Raw genomic sequence first — 20258 nt, 5'->3', positions numbered from 1 at the left:
CCTTCTACCAGATTCAAACTTGTGAGCAATACCCAGTCTTCTCCATCCACAGTGTTATAACTGGACAGCTATACAAACCCCTTATTAAACTAAAACCAGTGTGTAAAACCTCTTCTTGAGCTCCTCTTTTACTATCTTCTAATGAGTGTCCACTAAAATACCAATTATACAATGACTGGCCATTAATATTCCAAAACGAGCATGCTGATTGGCCAGCCCAACCAACGTGTCAGTTGTAAATCCAAGAATATCCCAATCTAAAAAAGGTATGGTCGCACAGACTTTTTTCCATTGCTATATTCTACAAGTTTTTTTTGTTAAAAAAAAAGTCTAATCCGGACTCCGGACATACAAGAAAGACAGGATGGAGGAAATACTATGAAAATAAGGTACGTCATTTAAAACTAAAGACACACACACGAGTTTCTTCGTATTTCCTCCATTCTGCCTCTCTCCTACCCCTAAACTGTTGGAAACCTTTTTAAAAACAAGAAAAAAGGAGTGATGAAGACCTTTTCCCTGCTGATTCCTTTCCAAAGCAATAATGTACTGGGTAAGAGTCAGAATGCAAGTCCCATATGCATGTGCAATACATCAGAAAAAACAAGGAAGGGCAGCACAGAGGCATTATACAAAAAGACATTATTTAAGAAAAATAAGTATTTTTTTCCTTAAATAATGTCATTGTATAATAGCAATAACCACGTCTGAATATAAATAACCTGAAATGCTGGATTTACCTGTTTGGTCACTCGGGCTTTGCCCTTCTAACCAACCAAACCAACCATGGGGACATCCAGCATTACCCACACCCAAATGTGGGTTGTTGCTTAACTATTCTATTAATAAAGGGTCTTTCCATCTCTGTAAAAGGATTTTTCTGGTGTATCATTGGCTCCAAGCAACTAGAGATCCAATGCCTTACAGTCACTTTCTTAAAAAAAAAAAAAAAAAAAAAAAAAAAAGGAAAAAATATGAAATAAAAACTTCAATACCTTAACAATTATAAACTTTATTCGGAGATATAATATGACTTCAGATGAGCACATGGAACATAAACAGCCTTGAAGAATATCAATGATTTTCATATATGCAAAGTCAAACAGCAACGTTAATGGGATGTCTTGTTTAGGCCTATCAAAATAATTCTGATAACAGACTACTAAATTCTCTGTTACTATACAGACTGTCACCCAGTGTCACTAGATGGTTTGTTAATTCTTAGAAGGCAAGTACCTGTTGGTAAGGTGAGATAATGCAATGACACATTTACTGTGATACGTGCTCCACGATGGCTCAGTGCCAAGGTCTTTCAACATGCCACATCACTTTGGATCTGACAAACTACTGCACTATGCAGATGACACAACCACAACATTAAGCTACAAACACCAGCTTCAACTCACTGAAACTCTGGCTGTAGGTTTTACCTTACTCTACACAAGAACAACCAATGTATGATTATAATGGATCAAATACATGCTTCCTTTACAACCGACTTGAAAAAAAGACTGAAATTAATGTTTTTGCCGATAGCAAGCCCACTGCAACCCTTTTATATATATATATATATATATATATATATATATATATATATATATATGGTTCTAGGTCATAAGATCGACAGCCACTCTCACCGACGACAGAAACATCGACACCACATTATCGACAAACCATAAACACGACACCTCACATGCCCGACAAACAAGTAACCGACGGTCCACAAACACGAAACCCCACACACTGCACACACCACAATAACAACAATCAACTAACAAAACACATCCCTTATCCAAAAACCACACACAGAACACAAGCACACCAAAATCCTCACAAACCCACACTAAACCTTACACACACAACTACGCCAACTCTAACCCAAACCCTTACAGACTGTCACTATCCACACTTACCTTAGTCGCACTCCTAACGTCTGGCCACCCACCATACTCACACAGCCTTCTTTCCAACTCACTATCCCTGGCGGGAGTTTTCATCCAGAAGGCCGGTCTTTCCAGTGTCGTGTATATATATATATATATATATTATACATATATACACACACACACATACATATGCATAGTAACTCACCAGCTGCAATATATACATACACATATTAACTCACCAGCTGCACAACTGGGGGAAAAAGAGAACCTTATAAATACAAACGTGGTCTCCCATACACAGTAATTTCATTGTGTCCAAGAATCTAACATTTAGTGTGTGATAACGTGATGCTGAACCCTTAGGATTTAGACAAGTAGATTAACTAGTCCTCAGTCTCGTGTAGGGAAGGAAACCCCTTAATGCTAGAAAGACAAAGCCTAGGTTCCTTACTAGTCAATGTCATAGTGTATGCTACTGGTGGGAAGGGTGTATGTGCCCCTACTGGCCAGTATGTGCCCACCATAAACCCCAAGTTATTGACTCTGGGCCAATAAGCTACTGGCTACCAGTGTCTAGTTGCCCAGATTGTGCTACCTGGGATAGCTCTGTTGAGTGAAAGCTGGACATAAAACCAATCAACCTACCAAACATGAACTGAGAATTGCTACACTTAATATAGGTTCACTGACAGGATGCAACTTGGAAGTGGATGACATGATGATGGCCGGTGCAGTGGTGCAGCGGTTAACGTTGCAGCCTCACAGCAAGAGGTTCTCCGGTTCGATTCTCGGACATGGTGCTTCTGTGAGGAGTCTGCATGTCCCCCCTGCATTTGCGTGGGTTTTCTCCCACATTCCAAAGACATGCGTCTGGAGCATTTCGCCTCGGGCCTCCAGTGAAAATAGGCTTTGTCCTACTCAAGACTTTCCCAGTTAACAAATGTTAACTAAATGATACAGAGGACGACTGACAGGACACAGCTTGGAAGTGGATGACATGATGATATGAAGGAGGCTGGATATACTATGTATCCAAGAGACAAGATGGAAGGGCACTGCAGTAAAGCTGCTTGGCTTGGGATCCACAGTCTACTACTCAGGAGGGGGACAGGCTAGAAATGGTGTGGGAATTGTGGTGTAAGAAGACTTCAGAAGGCAGTGAGCGATATCAGAATTACTGACAGACTCATGGCAATCAGACTCCATTGTAATGACAGCACACTATTCATAATCTCAGCTTATGTCCCACAGCAGGGTTGTGATAGTGAGGATAAGTAATTGCAGGCCCTACTAGATAAAGCAGGACAACATGAATTGGTGTTGATAATGGGTGACCTGAACGCACATATTAGGACAAACAGAACAGGATATGAGGAATGCCTGGGTCCACATGGGTGGGGCAACAGGAATAAAGGAGAGGCCATTCTAGACTTCTGTGTGGTAAATAGCTTGAGCGTAGCCAACACACTGGTGCCTTAGGTAAAAGAGCTCTATGGCACCCCCCGACACACCACCTGGTGCCCCATCCTGGTCTACCTACACAAACTAAATACTGGAAAAGCGCCCCTGCTAGAGCAGTGCCCTAGACGGCTGCCTAGTTGTACTATGCCTAAGGCCGGCTATGACAACACATGGTTCAAAAAGAGAGGCAGTCACAAGATCGCATACAAGAATGGCCAACATGCAACTCGGGTAGACTTCCACTTAGTAAGGATAAGGAAATAGGGATAGAATCAATGATTGCAAAGTCATACCCAGTGAAACGGTCATCTCACAGCATAAACCACTGGTTGCTACAATCAGCTGTAAGCAGTGGTCACAGAAGGCTCTAAGGTAAACAGAGACCAGGCTGAAGACTTGGAAGTTGACTGGAAAGAAAGTACAACAGTTCAAGGAATTAGTCAGGCCTCTAGCATCCCAAGGAAAGAAGGAAATAGGTGGAGTTGTGTTAGAAAAATGTGTATTTGAATACATGAGAAATGCTAGTTTAAAAGCAAAGTAGTATATAATACATTTTATTCTATTAATCATATAGTAGTAAAATTAATTCATGTCTAAATGTGAAGTAGTTTTGAAACTGCAGTGTGGCTTGAAGCAAAAGCTGATCCCTGACCCTGACAGAATGCTAGCTTAGCAAGTTTTAATGTTTATGCTTTTCACAAGTGATCATCTGCTGGGTCAGGAAATTAAATGTGTGAAATAATGAAATCTTCTGCTCTTTCCTGTCGGAATGAGATGGCCTTGTATATGTGTTACTTAGATATCACGCAGCTGTGTGAGAAAGTGTAACAGAACAAAGACATGCATTAAAAGACTGAAGCTGCTATTGTATTTGAACTGATATGAAACCTTGAATAAATAACTTTACAGAAAGACATTATGACTGACCAGCTGGATAGCAAGGCCGTATTGTATCTAAAGGAAAAGTTTTTTTTTAAATGTACAGCATCAGCAAACTTAATGAATGAAGAATTGTAAGCTAAAGTGATGTAGGTGCCCTGTGACATATCACGTCAGTAAGGTGGGCATAGCTTGAATGTTAAACCTATATAAAATTGTGTGCTTCCTGTTTCATGTCAGACAAAATTCTGTATGTTTTTTGCCTCCTGGTGTACAGTAGTAAACTTTTGAATCTGAACCTCCTGTGTATTGAATTCTGAATTTTATTTAACAGTTTGGTCCTTCTGAGACGGAATTCCCTTGGTAAGTTGCAGATCAGAGCGTATCGGTGGTCGAATACTGCGCAGGAGAAGTTACCGAAATGGTTCTTCTTGAGTGAAAAGACCTCCGACTGAATTGTCGTGTGTAAAGAGGCTGGCCACTTTCTGATCTGTGGCCGAAGAGCGGAATTTGAACGATTGTCAATACCGGAGGCTCAGGTAGGAAGAATTTGCCTTTTTTCTGTTTTAGATCAGGGACTAGGTTACAGTATATTGTTGTCAAGATTTGTTTTGCAGATCAGGGGCAAAAGGAAGTACTGTATATTTGGTCATAGATCAGGGTAACAGAATAAGGTAGACAGTTATTCTAGATAAACTGTAAACAGGAACTAAGATCTTGATATCACGTGATAAAAAAGGGTTACGTAACATTTTCTTTGACATGGGTAATCAGTGCACTAAAACCTCGCAAGATCCGCCCCTAACCGAAGACGCAAAATACATGCAATTACAACGTTCTGATAACGTTAGGTATTATACGAAATGGGTTAATAAATATGAATTTGATGGTAAAGTAGATAAACCTTCACTAGTTAAACTCCTTAAACAGCTTAAATCTGCTGCAGGAGGTCAGGCAAAAAAGCAACGCCAACTAGACATACCTCAAGCACACAGGTGGATTGAGGAAGCAAATCGTAGAGAACAGAAGCTTAAAAATTCAAAAACATTATTTTTAGACAAAGAGGATAATAACTTGGTAATAGCTACAGCTCCTCCTCCTCCCTTGCCCCCTCCCTTACCCTTTTCAGGATATGAAGCGAGTGGACAGGCTGGTCCACCTCCGCGTTATCCTGAAGTTTCAGTAAGACCACAACCATTTGTTAGAGATCCTATTGAGACTAGGTCCCAAACACGTAAAACACATAAGGACACAGAATCATACCAAATAGAGAGAAATCTACAGGATGAGAGTGAGGAAGAAATATGCCCACTTATAGAAGTTCCAAATCCTCAGGCAGGACAGGAAGGGCAAGACCCAACACTCTTAGTATATAGACCATGGACACCGGAAGACATCCGGAAGGCTATTGAGGGAATCCCCCATCCGAAAGTTAATTTTACGAAATTTTTAGAAGATTTACAAGGCATGAGGTTAAGTTACCACTTGAATGGGGAAGAAGTAGAAAAAGTAGTAAGACAAATTATAGGTCCAGATTGGCACATGTGGCACCTGGAATCCTTGTAATGCAGAACTTGGGCCACTCCCACATAGTGACGCAGAGTTAGACAACAGAGTGAAAGGTCTGACAGACTGAATCTCTGAGAAATGGAAACCTAGAGCAGACTGGACTTGCATTAATCAATGCATACAACAGGAAAATGAGACAACAGATGGATATTATGCTAGATTATTAGAATGTTTTAATAATCATAGCGGTATGTCGGTTCCTGAGAAACAAACGAATGATTCCCCGTATGAACAACAATTAAAAACTGCATTTTTGAAGGGCTGCATTGCACCTGTTAGTAGCTTCATTATGAAGCATATGATATCGAACAGGGAGGCTACAAGCCTTACTCGAATACGCTAGACATGCTGAGAGACATTTTAATAGTAAAAAGAAAAAGAAGGCACAAGTCTTCACTGCTGAAGACAGAGCTGAAGTATTTGTATTACAGTCAGGTAAAAAGGGCAAGAAGAATGCCCAGGGAAACAAACAGTCTGATAAACGATCAGAAGATTTTGAAGAGAGGAAAAAGAGAGGTGAATGCTTCAAATGCGGGAAAAAGGGCATCTAGCAAGGGATTGTAGGCAAAACAAAAAGGTAATTACAGAAGATAAAGGAGATGAGGACTGACTATATGATAGTAAGGATACATCAAGTGAAAGTCAGAAATCATCAGGAAAAGGTAAGAAACAAAAGGCAAATGTAAATGTGATAGAAGGAGTAGAGGAAGTGCAAATAGATATGGAGGAAATTTTGGACTTAGCATTATTGAGCTTAGAGCTCTACTTAGCGGATACAAAACCGGAAGTTACACTTCTGGTGGAGGGAAGGGAAGTCAAATTCCTGTGAGACTCAGGAGCGTCACGGACTTTGACACACCCCTTCAAGTTACCAGAACATTCCGAATCACCTGATTATATACTAGTAAAAGCCGCAAATGGACAGCTATACAGGGAACCACTTTCCCATGATATAGCAATAACTGACCCCATTTCAGGTATGACCCAGAGAAGTAAAATAGTTGTGTCTGCAAAGTGTCCAGTAAACCTATTGGGCAGGGACCTTATGCAGATATTTGGCATAGCAGTAGTTCCAACTGTACAAGGTATGGAGGCACAGAGACAAATGGATACCTTTGTAGTGCGATCGGAGGGTGAAACCTTTTATTGGTACAGCCAGGACCTAGTCACGACTGGTCCAGGGGCAGTAACAGAGGAACTGATGAACGTAGCCATCAGTAAAGCCCCCTCCCTTGACAATAATCGACAGCATTTGTTACACTGTACTCTATACTACTGTACTATACCAGGACCTGATAGAGAGTATGAGCAAGAACTGTTTAGAAATCGTGCAACTAGATTGGTTTTGCGTACTTTGTACTGGGATACTGAGGGGAACAGTGTAGTTAGCAGTTCATTACCTCAAGAATTCCTTGCATTGTATAGATCAAATCGGTTACCACATGTCAGCTTGACAAAGAACAAAAGTATCAAATGGGCAGATTTAGGAGAAAAAGTAACAAGATGGGAGAAACAGACTGATTTAGAACTATCAGAACAAGGGATACAAAAACAAAAACTGAATTGGTTGACACAGACACATCCAGCTGTACACTTGCAATCTAGCGAGGACAGCTGATTAGCATTTTTATTAGAAGAAGAAGAAAAGACCTTATGTGAAATTCCGACAACTCTGGTCAACAGGCAAGTCAGATGTAGGACTTATTCGAACAGCAGGACCAGTTACAATAACCCCAAAGTCAGCTTTCAGACCACAGAAAAGACAATACCCTTTGAGAAAGGATGCAGAAATAGGAATTAAGCCTATAATAGCAGCATTACTCAAAGAAGGAGTACTGGTAGAATCTCCTGATTCACCATGTAATACACCCCTATTTCCTGTTAAAAAAGCAAACAGGGAATGGCGGATGGTACAAGATTTACAAGCTGTAAACAATGCAGTAATACCTAGAGCACCCACGGTGCCAGACCCACATACTTTGTTAAATGATTTAGAACCGCAACAGAAGTATTTCTCTGTGGTAGATATTAGCAATGTGGTAGATATTAGCAATGCTTTCTTTTCAATACCTATACATCCTGATAGTCAATACTGGTTTGCATTTACATTTCAGGGTAAAAGGTATACATATACTCGACTAAAACAGGGATATTGTGAGAGCCCAACAATTTTTGCACAAGAAATGGCTAGCAACCTGGCAGGATTTACCCCACCGGGAAGTAGTCAAATTCTACTTTATGTAGATGACATCTTGCTAGCAGCCCACACCCAGCAACAGTGCAGGGAGGATACAGTAGCATTATTGAAATTTTTTAGCAACACAAGGACAAAAAGTAAACAAAAGTAAGTTACAACTTTGGAAAAAACAAGTTAGATACCTAGGATATGTAATATCCAATGAAGGTAGAATACTAGATGAGGAAAGAAAAACAGCGAATTTGCAAGCACCCAAACCAACAACCAAGAAAGAAATGATGTCTTTCTTAGGTACAACTAATTTTTGTCGGAGCTGGATACCAAATTATGCTTTGGAATCTGCTCCACTGACTGATTTGATATACAAGACACCAATGGCAGCACAAGATATCTTACAATGGACAACTGAAGCAGAAACGGCTTTCTGCAGGTTGAAACAGTTAATAGCTTCATTAGTTTTAGGACTTCCAAATTATCACAAACGGTTCTTTCAGACCGTAGATTGCAAGCAAGGATATATGACGTCAGTATTGACGCAACAACATGGGGACAAGCAATGCCCCATAGCCTACTATTCATCACAGTTAGACCCAGTGGCGCGATCTTTGCCTCACTGTGTACAAGCAGTAGTTGCAGCCGCAATGGCAGTACAGGCTTTGGCCTCAGTGGTGTTATTCCACCCTCTCACATTGAGAGTGCCTCATGCAGTTGCAATAATTTTACTGCAAGAGAAAATGGCATACCTTTCTCCTGCTAGACATCTTTCATGTATGACTATACTGCTGAGCCAACCTCATATGACAATTGAACGATGTACGACATTGAATCCATCAACATTACTTCCAACTCCTGCGGAGGGCACACCACACAGCTGCCTGCAGGAAATTGAACAGTTAGCTTTACCTAGACAAGATCTTACAGATATGCCCTTGGATAATGCCGAGGTGACATATTACGTGGACGGCTCATGCAGAAGGGGTCCTACAGGGAAGAATCTGGTAGGGTATGCAGTAGTTACAGACACTGAAATTTTAGAAGCTCAATCCTTACCACACAACTTATCTGCACAAGCAGCTGAATTGATAGCTTTGACGACAGCATGTACTTTAGCAAAAAACAAGTGTGTAAACATATATACTGACAGTCAGTATGCTTTTTCTACAGTACATGTATTTGCACAACAATGAAAAAATAGAGGAATGATAACATCCAGTGGAAAACCTATTAATCATGCGCAATTTATTTTGGAATTATTAGAATCTATTCAGTTACCTACCAAAGTAGCTATTTGTAAATGTGTAGCTCATACAAAACAGCAGGATAAGATTTCGAAAGGCAATGCACAAGCTGATGCAGCTGCAAAGCATGCAGCCTCAGACTCAGAAACTTTACTTTTAAATGAGGAAATACAACCCTCTGAGATTTTAGATTTAGACATGTTAAAAACAATACAGACGCTTACTAAAAAAGCAGAAAAACAAAAATGGGTAAACAGAGGTGCAATTCTTGAGAATGGACTGTACATTTCCAAAGAAAGAAAACCGATATTGCCGTCTAATTTATTTAGATATGCAGCTTTGTTGAGCCATGGGCAGTGCCATGTCTCAACAGGGGGGATGGTACAGTTAGTAAATCGAATATTCCAAACATACGGATACACAAATTACACAAAAAAATTTTGTGCAGCTTGTCATACTTGTAACAAGCATCATGCACAAGGAGCATTTAAAACCAAGCAAGGAAGTTTTCCTATACCACCATACCCGTGTTCCATACTATTTGTATGGATTTCATAGAATTGAAGAAATGTGAAGGGAAAAAGTTTTGTTTAGTTATTGTAGACATGTTTTCTAAATGGGTAGAAGATTTTCCAACCAAAAACCCGGATGAAGCAACAGTGGCGAAAGCCCTGATAAAAGAAGTAATCCCTAGATTTGGCATTCCGGAGAGCATTTATAGTGACAATGGCACACATTTTGTGAATCAAACGATTAACCAGCTTGGGAGATTTTTTGGTATCTCCTTGAAGAACCATTGTGCTTACCACCCACAGTCAGCAGGACTGGTGGAAAGGTACAATGGTACCCTAAAGAACAAGTTAAGGAAGCTAGTAGAAGAGACCCAAAAGAATTGGATATAACTGTCTGCCTTTAGCACTGCTGAGTATGAGAACGGTTCCAAATGTAAAGGGTTTGACTCCCTTTGAAATGATTTTTGGGAGAGCATATTATGTGCCTCAGTGGAAAGCTTTCATACATGCAGAGCAGGAGGCTGACAGTTCATTAGCTAGCTATATGAAAAAACTGTTAACAAATAAATCTGTTTTGCAGTTTAACTCTTTTTCAGGATAAGGAACAGACCAGACTGGTGGAAGCAGTCTTGGCTCCTGGGACATACGTCTGGCTGAAAGTGACAAAAAGGAAGAATTGGGCGAGTCCAAAGTGGGAGGGACCGTACCAGGTTCTGTTGGCAACGCCTACTGCAGTTAGAGTGGCCGAGAGGACGTCCTGGGTTCATTTAACGCATTGTAAACCGGTAAAGAACTTTCAACTTGATTAAAACTTTGAGACTGATACACAACCAGACCAAGGTAGCCAAAAACAAAGCGAATAGAAGTTTAGATCAACCCCAGAGATGTTGCATAATCATTTTGTTATGTGTACATTTATTAACTGTAATTGTGACAATTTTCCTCTTGCTGTGGTTTATCCTACACACAACCACACAAGTGAAAGTGGGAAGGCGCGATGAAACGTCTATAGACTGGCATCCAAATTTTAACACATACCTGGCCATGAAACGTGTGTATGCAGAGACTATGAACATTTCAAATTGCTGGGTTTGTACAGCTATACCAACAGCATATGGAGGACTGGTAATGTCCGCTGTCCCTTTGGGGATAAATGAGACTTGGAAGAATTTACTTTTCGACACAGGAACTGTGAGATCACAGGACAAAATAGCTTTATTTTTACCTGTCACACAAAAAGGAGTTGTATGCTTCTACAAAAATGACACTCTCCTGGTGGGCTGGAGCAATTGCAATATAACCATATCTTACCGATGTTATATTAAGAATAGTAATGGCAGTACTTTTTGCAATACTAATTATGACTCGTATTTAAACTCATTGAAAACAACTATGAGTGACATTCAAAAAAATCCAGTTTTGTTTAAACAATTGTCAGTTATAGATCAAAAAATGTTTCATGCAGGGATAATGCATATTAGTACTAAAGTAGAAAACTGTTATTTTATTTGTGGGGAAAAAGGCATATAAATGGTTACCTGAGAACTGGTCCGGCAGTTGTTTTTTGGGTTACTTGGTTCCGGCAATAAGACATACTGCAGAATTACCTTTGGGTAAGATACGAAACGTAAGGGAAACAGCTCGAAAATCCGAAGGTCCAGTTAAGAAACCTGTGAATCCAGTTGGGAAGATCGAAGCTGGTTGGAAAGACCATAATTCAGTAAAAGACAAAAGTGAATTGACTCATATGGACTTGAGTGACAGTGTTATATCCTGGGCAGGAATACTCCCAGCTTATGGAGCAGTCAAATCGATCTGGGAGCTGAAGAAGTTGTCGAAACTTCTCGAAGTAATGAGTAATGCAACTTTTTCCAGCCTAGAATTGGTGACTGATGAACTGAATGCAATGAGAACTGTTGTGCTACAAAATCGGATGGCTCTTGACTTCACCCTAGCTGCGAGAGGTGGTACGTGCATGCTTATCAAAGAAGAATGCTGTGCTTTTATTCCTGACAATCGTCACGAGATAAATAACCACCTAGAGGTAATTCAGCAAGTATCAGCCATGACTGAAGCAGGCCCAAACCCACTGACGGACTTTTTCCAGAATCTAGTTGGGGGGGTGGGGTTCCATCCTAATGAACATTCTAATCGCCATTTGTGTGGGTATACTCCTAATAGGAGCATGTGTTTGCTGTGGAATTCCCTGCATGAAAAGATTAATCAAAGATTTTGTTGATGTATCTGTTACTGAAACTTTCTACCAAGATATTGAAATTGAAAGATTGATTTCAGATGACGCTTTTTCTGAAGTATAGATTAAATGACTCACCTAGCTGAAAATCCTGAGCGGAAAAGGCTAGGAGATGAAATGACACTATGCATACTTCAAAATAGAATAAAAAGTATTAATAGGGGGAAAATGTTAGAAAAATGTGTATTTGAATACATGAGAAATGCTAGTTTAAAAGCAAAGTAGTATATAATGCATTTTATTCTATTAATCATATAGTAGTAAAATTAATTCATGTCTAAATGTGAAGTAGTTTTGAAACTGCAGTGTGGCTTGAAGCAAAAGCTGATCCCTGACCCTGACAGAATGCTAGCTTAGCAAGTTTTAATGTTTATGCTTTTCACAAGTGATCATCTGCTGGGTCAGGAAATTAAATGTGTGAAATAATGAAATCTTCTGCTCTTTCTTGTCGGAATGAGATGGCCTTGTATATGTGTTACTTAGATATCACGCAGCTGTGTGAGAAAGTGTAACAGAACAAAGACATGCATTAAAAGACTGAAGCTGCTACTGTATTCAAACTGATATGAAACCTTGAATAAATAACTTTACAGAAAGACATTATGACTGACCAGCTGGATAGCAAAGGCCATATTGTATCTAAAGGAAAAGTTTTTTTAAATGTACAGCATCAGCAAACTTAATGAATGAAGAATTGTAAGCTAAAGTGATGTAGGTGCCCTGTGACATATCACGTCAGTAAGGAGGGCATAGCTTGAATGTTAAACCTATATAAAATTGTGTGCTTCCTGTTTCATGTCAGACAAAATTCTGTACTTGTACGTTTTTTGCCTCCTGGTGTACACTAGTAAACTTTTGAATCTGAACCTCCTGTGTATTGAATTCTGAATTTTATTTAACAAGTTGAAAAAGAATGACAGCACCTCAAAACAGCATGTGTGAGGACTACAAAACAGATATGTGGCTGAGCCAAATATGGAAATTAAATGCATGATGAAGAAATGAGGACATAGCAGAAGCCAAAGGAGCCCCAATTGCAGAAAAGATCAAAAGAGCACATTATGGTGTTCAGACAGATGTACATAAAAGCAAAAGTCAATCGGGTGAAGAAGATTTGGAACAAACAGGAAGATGGTAAGAGGAAACTAGGACGTCCAGCAAAGAGGTAGATGGATTGTGTGAAAGAATATCTGCAACAGGCATGAGTGTTGAAGAAGGCAGAAGTGTGGCACTGAGTCAAGATAGAGAGATCACGACAGTTAACACGATACCGTGAACACATGTAGAAATTGAAAAAAGGGGGCTGATGGTGATGATGATCCTGCACCTGTGACACAGAAGGATAAAACCCTGAAGGATGCAGGCATATGCATAAAGGGCACATTAACACAAAGAAAACAGCAGCCTGGTGGTGGAAAGAGTGTCCTGATAATATCGAGCCCCTTGCGGATATGAGGCCTTAATGCTGACATCCACCAAAGCCTATCACTGACATATGCAAGGATGGGGAATTCAACAAAACACTCCCCAGCATCAGATGCATTGATCTCACTTGCCCTGAACATGGGTTGGAGAAAGTCTGGGGAGAGGGTAGTAGGTTCAGTAGACTTGGCAGACAAGCAGAGGTGGGGGGGGGCTGATGGTCAGCTAAGAGAAAAAAAATGAAATATTTAACTTATAAAATAAGCAAGACAAACTAATAAATCAGATTGTTAGTTACATTATTTTTCATTAAATGTGTTTCATGTACAGAAGAAAACTATTAAAGATCACCCAGACCTCACATTTACTTACAGATCCCAGGGCTGGTTTTAGTTTGGATAGGTCCCAAGGAACTTCCTGAAAATGGTGGCATCCTCTTATACAAAGGTCTCCGGGACGCCCAGTACCCAGCAGCTGTGCATTCTAGATGTTTTGTTATGTACTGTATGTCTATTTTTGAAACAGATTCACTTGTTAATAATTCTTTTATTGCTAGCCAAAAAAACTGTGTGTGTGCATGTACATATGAATGTTACTACATACATATGCAAATAAAATAAAAAAAAAACACCATACTAACACCGCCCTTGTGCCAATCCATCACAAGGCAAATCCAGTCAACACTAACATTGCAGACTCACCCCGTAGCCAAATTGGAAAAATGCCAATTCTCCATCATACCTCCAGGGTTTCAGAGGAAACCACAGAACTTGGAAAAAACCTTCACAGAGACCAAGAGGACATAAAGACTCCTCGCAGAAACTATGGCAATATGTATACACATACACACATATATAAAGTTTATTTTACATAACTTTCAGAAAGTGGCCTTAACAGCCCCCGGCAAAAAAAATAAAATAAAAATAAAAATTGAGCTCCAATGTTCAGCGTAACTATCAACCACCATCACCTGAATTATTGCACTGAATCTATACAACTCCTATCTAAAATGTAATTTATAAAAAAAAACAACAGCAAAACCACTTTTACAAATGGAATTACACGGCACCATAACACTGACAGAAGAATCCCTTTAGAAGCTACCCTAAAGACTTCATAACTTTCTTTTTAACTCTGTAGAACTTTATTACCCTGCACAACAGTTAGTAAGCAAAGTAACTACATTAAAATGCCCTTCAAAACATAATTATATAATAATAAACATAAAATACACACTGGAAAAATGCCTGTTTTATAAGTTCAAGACTGGTGCTGATACTACTGTTCAGCTGAGGACTGTAACAACTTGCTCTTCTAATTCTTGCCTTACAGCATCACTGAAAGTGAGGATAATATATATATATATATATATATATATATATATATATATATATATATATACCAAACCTGCCTCCCCCTCATGTTTTACTGTCTTTGAATTGATGTTTTTTACTTTTCAATCTCTACAAACAATTAATAGATATCATTTGTTCAAAATTCTCTATATCTTATTGTGCATTTTAAACATGCTGGAAGCCTTTCATGGTCTTAATGAAAACAATCTTCACAATTGGAAGCTTCCATTCAACAACTATAAATAAGCAAATAAATCAGAAACTGAATTTAATCTTGTTCAATCTGTGATCATAACGGAGACCTGTGTATCACCGACAGCAACATATACGATTCTGATATGCATGAAAGAATGCTTTTCTCTGCCATAAGGCATTTATTCTTAAAAAATACTAGACTGTTGAAAGGATTGTTTAAAATACCACCCTTTATGTGCTGTATTACAAGAAATGAGCAATACACAACATAATGAAACACGAGAAGTGCAAATGAAATTGAATTAACACGTTTATATTCCTTTTAGAGAAATGGCATCATAAATTAATTTAATTTAAAGGCATGCTTAAATGGTTTGGGCAGTATGGAGTGAAACACCACGTTCCTCCCAGTAATGCAGCAAGACTCAGAATGAGTGACTGTAAATCATAACTAAAGACTGAGCCACAAAGGAATAAACAGGGATTGAACCCAAAACTCTTACACCAATTCCATATTGTTGTCAATGCCACTAAACCAACAAGGAATCGCTGCATACTTATGCACTGATTTTTCCAAAAGAGAAGTTTCTCCCACCAGCCACCATTAAGACTGGAGGGGACCCGGTTTTTAATTCTCTTTAAAAGGGTTGATATTTTCCTTTCCTGTTTACCAAGTATGCTTTGTACCTCATAACTATTTACAGTAGAGAGAAATATAAATTATGAAAACATTTTAAAATGCACTACTTCCCAATTCAAACCACATACTACTATTAAATACACTAAAATTTTAACATTTCTGGGGCATACCTCTCAACTGCACCAGATTTTCAGGGATGTCCTGATTTTGACTCAAATTTTAGCTCTGTCCGTCTTAATCCCTCCTAAAGCACATGACTTTGGGGAAAAGGGTGGCAAAATGCATTTAATAATTAATAACAATAATTAAGAGTTATGACCCGCGGTGGTGGTGCTGCAGTAGCGTTGTCGTCTCACAGTAAGTAAGACGCTGTTCGGTTCGATTCTCAGCTAGAGCATCTTCTGCGTGGAGAGATGCGTGAATGGGCGTACCTTCGTTGAAGGTTGCGCGTCAGGGCTGGTAACTCGGCACGTAAAAATCAACTACCAATCATTAGCGGACCAGAGTTCCACTGTGGCAACCCCTAACCGGGAAAAGCCGAAAGACACAACAATAATAGAGTTATAGACTTTTTCTACTTCAGAAAATGTATATTAATTCACATTCTTATTCTGTCAGTGTCAAGTTAATTGTACTAATATTTTAAAGTGTCCCTGATTATTTATGGATTTGTCCCCGATTCTGATGAAATTTATCCCTGACTGGTTGAGTGCTACGTCTGGGGCTACAGGCAAAAAACAAAATATAAAAATTTCAGACTGATAGCAGATTTTAAAAACTGATACTTTTCTGAGATGTACAAGTCTCTACAGGTATTACTTCTCAACAGCATTGCTAGGATTTTCGGAATTGCAAGCTAATGAGCAGCACATAGACCCTCATTCCCAATGGTAACCCCGGCCTGTGCTACCCTCATCCTCCCTGCCATAAACTGTCCACATTTTCACAAAACGTCCAGATTCTGGTCAGTTCCCCAAACTTTGTGATTTGCTGGCAAATGACAGACATTTCAGTTGTACATTTCATATCCTTCTAAAAAAAAGCGCAAGTTAATAATAAACTTGTCATGCTATCCACTAAGTTAATAAGAGCAATAATTAAAATTCGTTCCCCATTTTGGGTCTTTATTTTTGGTTCTGTTTAGACTTCTTTACACTAGGGGAAAAAAAAGAGTTGCCCGTGATGAACTTTTACTACCCCGATGTACCTGCCATCTGTCATAGAAGAAATGTCCAAACCGGCACACCTCATTACCAACAGTAAGAGATGCACAACCCCCCGCCCATTGGGGTACTAAATGTACATTATTCCCCAGAATGCAGGTTTAATTTCGTTTGCAGTACTACAAAACCGTAGAACACACATAATACACATACCCTAGCAGAGATAGCCACCCAGCAGTGTGAACCTTGGCTCTGAATGACTGTCACTGTTTAAGTGACACCCTAACTCAATGTGCAAGAATGGGAAAAAAATGTTGTGGTTGGATGGAAATTTTATAATTTCAACTTGGCACTATGAAAACACGTTGAACTATACAACTTATTAAAAATAATATAAATGTTACAAAGGCTCTGAATTGCAATCTTAGCAGACACGTACATACAAATTAAATATATGTGTATGTATAAGCACCCGTTTACTCATTTTCTCATCCACATGCCAACCCAATATAAAAATATGATAAACTCGTAAAATAAACTTTGTTTACAGTTCTTTGCATACCCACTACCTCGATCACGAGGTTTTCGTTCTATGTAACAATCCTTTTGCCAATTCCCCTCTCATATATACTCTTTATACTGTTTGCAACTAAAATTGGGGGGCTATATTGAATTTTTAAAATCTGGTTTGCTTTCTCATTCTTTACGTTTAAAAATAAAATAGCGAATAAACCAGAAAATGCCTCCCTTAAAAGAGTGCATAGCTATAAATACTCGGTATAAAAAGGCGGGTTTAGACAACAAATATGGCTGCTAAACTAGGACGCTGGTAGTTGCCAGTTACCAGATAAATTTGAGCGACTTTGGGATATCCATTAACTGACTGTAACGAGTGCCAATATACGAGTAATGTTTTACACATCACCTATTAAAGGGCCAAGCATCAAACAAGTACTGATTAAAGCACCTACCTGCCAGAAAAGCTCCCTACATGCATGTTTGTTAAGATCCATAATCCTTTTCCCTGTTGTCGTAAACCATGACCACGTGGAAGTCGTGGTCTCTATAACTGGGTGCGAAGGTGTGTCCTGATGTACGCCGTGCATCAATATTTAAACGTTTATTTAGTTTAGCATATTTATGAAAAGCTTATAAAAAAAAGTTCAGCCGATGCTTAAAATTTGGGCAAACTAATGCCTAACATGTTGAGCAGTTTATAAAGTGCAAAATAAGACCTGAGCTGTTCTTTTTAATAATAGAAGTACAACTCAGGAGAAAATAAAATATATTTTTCTCAAGGCCTCATCCCCATGAAACTCGATGACTTATAAAAAGTAATAAAATAAAATAACACAAGTCGTCTTAGTCCAGTCATTTTCCAAGTTTCTAAGAGCAATATTTCAAATCTGTCCCTATTTTCTAGCCTTTGTCTCCCATTTTGTCAGGCTTTGTCCAGATTTTTTGCACTAAGAGGTTGAGAGGTATGTCTATTCCTCATAAAATTTGTAGTTTTCTGACAAATCACTGTGATTATCTGAAGAATGAAGTCACTAAATAATTACATACATTTGAGTTTCAGACTTCAAATCCTTCATAAAATGTATATTAACACAAACACTGTTACTCTAGCAACTTTCTAAGTTTCTATGAGCAATATTTAAAATCTGTTCCTATTTGTGGGCCTTTGTTCCCCAATCAGGCTTTGTCCACATTTCTTGCACTATGAGGTTGAGAAGCATGCTAAGCAGTTTACCACATAGTAAGTGCAAAATAAGAATTGACCTTTTGATAATACAACTTAGGAGGAAAAACATGAAGCATTTCTTGCTTTAGTGACTTATACCTCAGTTTATTTTCTGCTAGGCAGGAGCGGCTTTAGTTCAACTGGTGCCTTAGGCAAAAGGGCTCCATGACACCCCCTCCCACACCACCCAGTAACCCCATCCTGGTCTACCTACATCAAATAAATACTGGAAAAGTGCCCCTGCTAGAGCGGCGCCCTAGGCGGCAAGCTAGTTGGCCTATGCCTAAGGCTGGCTATACTGCTAGGTGCATCACAGATCAGTTTGACAAATCGTATTCATACACTGGTTAGGACACGGTTGTTCAGTAAACTATCACACACTATTATCTGCAGTCAGGGGTAGGATTTATGTGCCTTCCAGAGTGGAGTCCTTCCAACATCCAAGTGGGCATAATTTGACTGCATTTACTACTATTAAACTGTTTAGAAAATAAGCACATCTACCTCAGGACTCATGTCCTCAGTCAAGCAGATTGACAAACTATTTATTTTATTTCCACTTGTAATGGTTGGTGTCCCCCTTTACCACTGCTTTTCAACTTCTATACCATTATGGGGATACCACCCCTTTATGGAATAAATGGAAAATATATTCTCCAGATATGTCTTGCAGTAATGCACATCATAAACTTCTCTAAGTTATATTTCAAGAGGATTCCTATACTAATATTCAAAGTGTAGACCCCATCCCCAACCTTGGACATTTCATGTTTTGGAAAGCAGTCCTTCTCAGTACTGTCAATAGAGCAAGGTGAAAAATAGCCTAACATGCATGCTAAAAAAGGCTTTAAACAAAATCTGTAATTTCATAAAATGCAATCATGGAAAATATGCCAGAAATTGCTTTTTTTATTATTATTATTTTTTTAATTCTCGCACATTTCATTGCAGAAAATAAATACAGAAATACACACATATATGCATCTATATATCTAACTGAACATCCTGGTGTACATGGCAAATGCCTGGCTACTTCCTCAACTGTAGTCCTCATTGGAAAAATTGATAGTCTGCCTTATACAGTATTTTTTCTGTTTTGGGGTAGGGCCTTCTTGTATGGTAGAGAACCTTCTTTCTCACTGAAAATTAACTTTCAGTGTTCTCACTGCAGCTAATGAAAACGTTTGATCTATCTTAGTAGTACTTAGTGTTTAGGCCTGCTGTGAAATTGACAATTTCCACAGAAGCCACTCACAAATAACCATGTAAATCAAATCAGTTAAAACATTGCCTGTGTGGCATGGTATTCTTAGACAACATGCACTAACTGACAGACTGACAACTGTCTACCCGTTTTCTGAAACACACAGTCAGTGTGAGATATTTGGCCATCCCTAACCCCCAAGACTGAAGTCAGTCTCCTCCCATCATGCATTCCACAACAGAAACAAACAGTCACACTTTCCCACTTCAGTGAGTCCTGATGAATAGTTGGGGAACTTTACCCTTTTGCTCACTGTGGCATCACCTTTCGACAATCACAATATCGTCCCTACCTTCGCCCAGGTAGTTCACAATGAAATATGTGGCAGATAAACAGTGACTTTAGCTATTCCTCAGAGACTAAACCTGAAATAATTGAATTACTCTCACTGGTGAAACTGCTGCCCTTCTGCAAGATGTTTCCCTCATGTAAAAGCAGGAACTGCTTATAAGTAGACAGAGAAGAGAGAGAGAAAATAA

The sequence above is a fragment of the Protopterus annectens genome, chromosome 7.part0 (assembly GCF_019279795.1).
Source record: "Protopterus annectens isolate FY-2018-M chromosome 7.part0, PAN1.0, whole genome shotgun sequence".
Lineage (NCBI taxonomy): Eukaryota > Metazoa > Chordata > Ceratodontiformes > Protopteridae > Protopterus > Protopterus annectens.
This window is presented reverse-complemented; position numbering follows the sequence as displayed.